Genomic DNA, 5,326 nt, shown 5'->3' with positions numbered 1-5,326 from the left:
AAAGGTTGACATTTTTATTAGTTATGTTTTACCTAAAGGATAGTCATTGCTTAGTGTATATATATATATATATATATATATATATATATATATATATATATATATATATATATATATATATATATATAAAAGAATTTGCAGAAGTATCATCATCATCTACTTCTACACCTATTGTCACAAAGGGCTTCGGTTAAACGTCCTTGGAACATCTCAACAGGATGACAAAGGAATCTCTCCTCATAGTTTATACATGACATCTATTTTCACGTTGCTACTGATCTTGAAGAAATTTTATATTGTTATTCATTACTTCTTATATATAGTTTGTTTATTTCACGTTCCTCGCCGGGATGTTTTTCCCTGTTGGAGCCCTTGGGCTTATAACATCCTGCTTCTCAAACTAGGGTTGTAGCTAAGCAAGTAATAATAATAATAATAATAATAATAATAATAATAATAATGATAATAATAGTACTAATAATAATGATAATAACAGTAATAATAATAATAATATTAATAATAATAATAATTATAATAATAATTATAACAATAATAATAATAATAATTATAACAATAATAATAATAACAATAATGATAATAATAATAATAATAATAATAATAATAATAATAGTGATAATAATAACAGTAATAATAATAATAATAATAATAATAATGATAATATTAATAAAAATAATAATAATGATAATAATAATAATGATAATAATAACAATAATAATAATAATAAAAAAAATCAAATTCAATGAACAAACACACCTACAAAAAATGAACCTTGTGCTTGGATAGTCTGATGTTCATTCAGTCATTCTCAGGCTACACATTATTCATAGAAAAAAATACAATGAAATGGTCAGGCTCAATTGCAATTTAATAATAAGGTATACATCGATTCAATAAATGAAATGTGAAAGTTTATTAACGTTTTGTTCTTTTGAAGTTATCACGATATATACGAAAATATCATACTATATATATATATATATATATATATATATATATATATATATATATATATATATATATATATATATATATAAGACACTCCAGAATCAAACCATTGTTCTCTAGTCTTAGGTAGTCCCATAGCCTCTGTACCGTGGTCTTCCACTGTCTGGGGTTAGAGTTCTCTTGCTTGAGGGTACACTCGATAACACTATTCTATCTTGTATCTCTTCCTCTTATTATTTTCAAGTCTTTAGTTTATATATGAAAGATCTAATTTGATGTTATTGCTATTAAACTTCTCTTTTTAGTTTATTTCTTTATTTCCTTTCCTCACTGAGCTTTTTTTCCCAAGTTGGGGCACATGGGCTTATAGCATCCTTTTTTTCCAACTACAGTTGTAGCTTGGCAAATGATAATAATAATAATAATAATAATAATAATATCCGGGTGTTGAAGGTTTACCAAGGTTACTGTAAAACCTGACGGTCATTGATCGACAGGAAAGGCCTTATTAAGCTTTGTTTTGAGGCAACGGCAAAGAGAAACGCCCTCGGGAGCAGAGAGAGAGAGAGAGAGAGAGAGAGAGAGAGAGAGAGAGAGAGAATCTTGGTAAACCACGTGAGCAGTAAGGTGGAGTGAAATCATAGCCAGACGGACGTCGCCAGGGACGTGGAGACCATATGGTACTAGACGTTTTATAGTTACGGTCTAGGTTTATACCTAGACTGTGGTACTAGTGCAGGTGGTATGGCTTACTTTTAAGAACTAGAAAAAGCACTCTGAGAGTGCAGAGCTCCACCACGGAAGCTTATTTCTCGAAAACAGCCGGCTTTTCCCAGAATTTATAGTCAAAGTCTAGGTTTATACCTAGACTGTGGTACTAGTGCAGGTCATCATGCCTTACTTTTAAGAACTAGAAAAGCACTCCGAGAGTGCAGAGCTCCACCACGGCAGCTGATTTCTCAAAACCAGCTTGCCTTTCCCAGAATCAGTTTGGACCTTATGTGTATTTTTCGGTAGACACTTTGCTCGACCTTGTCTTCGACTTTATACCTAGACTGTGGTTCTAGTACAGGTCGCTATATCTTACATATAGGAACTAGAAAAGCACTCTTGAGTACAGACCTCCGCCACGGCAGCTGATTTCTCGAAACCAGCTTGCCTTTCCCAGAGTCAATTTGGACCGTAGGCGTATTTTTCGGTCGACCCTTTGCTCCAGCTTGACCTTGACTTTATTTTTAGACTGTGGTACTAGTACATGTCGGGATGGCTTACATTTAAAAACTACAAAAGCACTCTGAGAGTGCAGAGCTCCACCACGGCAGCTGATTTCTCGAAACCAGCTTGCCTTTCCCAGGGTCAATTTAGACCGTAGGTGTATTTGAAGTGTGTGAAAACCACGTGTGAACTAGGCTAAGTTTAGGATTAATTCGGTCGACATTTTGCTCGACCTTGACCTTGACTTTTGATCTAGCCCTTTCAAAAACAAACAAACAAACAGGGGCAAAAACATTAACCTCCTCCCAACTTCGTTGGCGGAGATAACACCAGAAAGACAACGTTTCTGATATCATCATCTGCCTTTCCTTGCTGGCCAGAAATGTCAGTTTTGCAACGTTCAACACTTAAGACAAAAATCAGCTTTTATTGATACAGAAAAAATGATTAAATGTTTCGCAAGTTTAATGATTCAATTTATCAGTTTTTAAGATGTCGCTCAGAGAGAGAGAGAGAGAGAGAGAGAGAGAGAGAGAGAGAGAGAGCAGATACTCGGCCTAGCTAGTCACCATATGGCTGACACAAATAGACTCGGTGAACTACATAATGCCCAAATTGAAAGGGATGCTCAAAATAACAATTTATCTATACGTAAAATATATATATAAAAAATAAATATTTATGACACCTATCAACATAAAATAAGATATTCATAAAGAATTGGAAAATGCCAAAACACTTTTCTCAAACGGTACCAATTTATTATAGTCCTAACTCCCTTTACAGGTTTAAGGTTTAAAGGCCACTCATTGTCCAAGCAAGCAGGACAATGTCCTAGAGACTGACAATATATTCATATGATCAGCGCCCAAGCCCCCTTTTCCCCCAAGCTAGGACGAAGGAGGGCCAGGCAATGACTGCAGATGACTCAGCAGAAAGACTTATAGGTTCCCACAAAACCCCCCCATCCTTAGCTGACAAGGATAGTGAGGTTGCAGCGACCGAAGAAACTAACGAGTTTGAACGCACTCGAACCCCAGTCTGACGATCATCAGTCTGGGACGTTACCACATCGGCCACCGCAACCCTTTAGGGTAATCTTTTTCAAAGGGAAACTATAACTGTAACTGTAACTTTCAACTTGTGGCTTAACTGTTCTCCCTTCAGTCCTTCCCAACTGTTTATATAACTGCTATCGTTCTACATCTGTTTATGTTTGCCCCCTACATACAGTCACCCTATTTTCTACTGGCCTTTCTCCTACATACTCTTCTTCTTCTTCTTCTTCTTCTCATTTACCTTTACTCTCCACACTGCCGATAACAGAAACCTGATAAAACTTCTGTTTTAATGGTGTTACTGTTCTTAAAATATCTTATTTTCATTGTTCATTACTTATCTTATAGTTTACTTATATCCTTAGTTCCTTTCCTCAGTGGGCTATTTTTCCCTGTTGGAGCCCATGGGCAAATAGCATTCTGCTTTCACAAATAGGGTTGTAGCTTAGCTAATAATAATAATAATAATAATAATAATAATAATAATAATAATAATTAGGCTTTTATTCGTCGTAGAATCTAAATTGTCTACAACCAATTTCAATCTGACCCCTCTCCACCCAAGCTAAGATACAAGGAGGGCCAGGCAATAGCTGCTGATGATTCAGCAGATACACCTATAAGCTCCCCCAGACTCCCCATCCTTAGCTCAAAAGGTTGCAGCGACCAAAGGAACTAAATAGTTTGAGCGGAACTCGATCCCCAGTCTGGCGATCACCAGGCAAGGGCGCCACAACAATGCACTATCTCTTATTTTACCAGCCGCCCGTTGAGATACTACCACTAGAGAGTTATGGGGTCCTTTGACTGGCCAGACAGTACTGCATTGGATCCTCCTCTCTGGTTACGTTCACTTTCCCTTTGCCTACTCATACACCGAATAGTCTGGCCTATTCATTACAGATTCTCCTCTGTCCTCATACACCTGACAACACTGAGATTACCAAACAATTCTTATTCACCCAAGGGGTTAACTACTGCACTGTAATTGGTCAGTGGCTACTTTCCTCTTGGTAAGGGTAGAAGAGACTCTTTAGCTATGGTAAGCAGCTCTGTTAGGGGAAGGACACTCCAAAATCAAACCATTGTTCCCTTAGTCTTGGGTAGTGCCATAGCCTCTGTACCATGGTCTTCCACTGTCTTGGGTTAGAGTTCGTCTTGCTTGAGGGTACACTTGGGCACACTATTCCTTCTAATTTCTCTTCCTCTTGTTTTGTTAAATTATTTAAAGTTTATATATGAAATATCTATTTTAATGTTGCTACTGTTCCTAAAGTATTTTATTTTTCCTTGTTTCCTTTCCTCACTGGGCTATTTTCCCTGTTGGGGCCCCTAGGCTTATAGCATCCTGCTTTTCCAATTAAGGTTGTAGCTTGGCAATTAATAATAATAATAATAATAATAATAATAATAATATTTTCTTTTTATTTATAGCTCCATTTTAGTTTACCTTTTCTGGAAAGGTGAAAAAAAAACCCTTCTCTAAATGCATCGTAGAAAATGCTTTAATAAACGCTTTCCACTCTGGAAATAAGAAAACATTTCAATAAGTAACTTTTTTACTTCAGACGCCAAAATTCTATCTTTTCCCTAAATCCATTGTTAACATCCAAAGATAGACCATTATCGCTTGCTTCTTCAGGGGTTATTTCCGCCTTATGGTTTTTCAATCATAGCAAATATGCACGATTTTTTCCTCGACTCTTTTCATCTCGCAAAGTTAAAAAAAAAATATTCTTTTGTAATATCATTTGCTTTCAAAGTCTAGAAGCAATTGTGCAAAGTAAATATTTTTTTTGTAATATCATTTGCTTTCAAAGTCTAAAAGCAATTGTGCAATTCTGAAAAAAAAATAATGGTTATAAGGAAATCCGAGAAAATGCAGTGGGGTGATCATTGTAAAATTTCAAAATGTTCCAGGGTAAAGATGCAACAAGAATTTGATTGCTTACCAATGTCTCTCTCTCTCTCTCTCTCTCTCTCTCTCTCTCTCTCTCTCTCTCTCTCTCTCTCTCTATATATATATATATATATAATATATATATATAAATACATATATAAATATATATATATATAGGCTATATATA

At 35.3% G+C, this 5,326-nt stretch overlaps 2 protein-coding genes across 6 annotated transcripts in view; one reads left to right on the top strand and one right to left on the bottom strand.

Annotated features, from left to right (window-relative positions):
• LOC137649946 (calcium uniporter protein, mitochondrial-like) overlaps nucleotides 1-5,326 on the bottom strand; it is a 799,430-nt gene that overhangs the window by 421,051 nt on the left and 373,053 nt on the right. The gene's annotated exons all lie outside the window — the stretch shown is intronic.
• LOC137649945 (uncharacterized) overlaps nucleotides 1-5,326 on the top strand; it is a 402,495-nt gene that overhangs the window by 323,719 nt on the left and 73,450 nt on the right. The window lies entirely within an intron of this gene.

The sequence above is a fragment of the Palaemon carinicauda genome, chromosome 11 (assembly GCF_036898095.1).
Source record: "Palaemon carinicauda isolate YSFRI2023 chromosome 11, ASM3689809v2, whole genome shotgun sequence".
NCBI lineage: Eukaryota > Metazoa > Arthropoda > Malacostraca > Decapoda > Palaemonidae > Palaemon > Palaemon carinicauda.
Note: the sequence above shows the minus strand (reverse complement) of the source record. Positions and strands in the feature narration are given on the sequence as shown.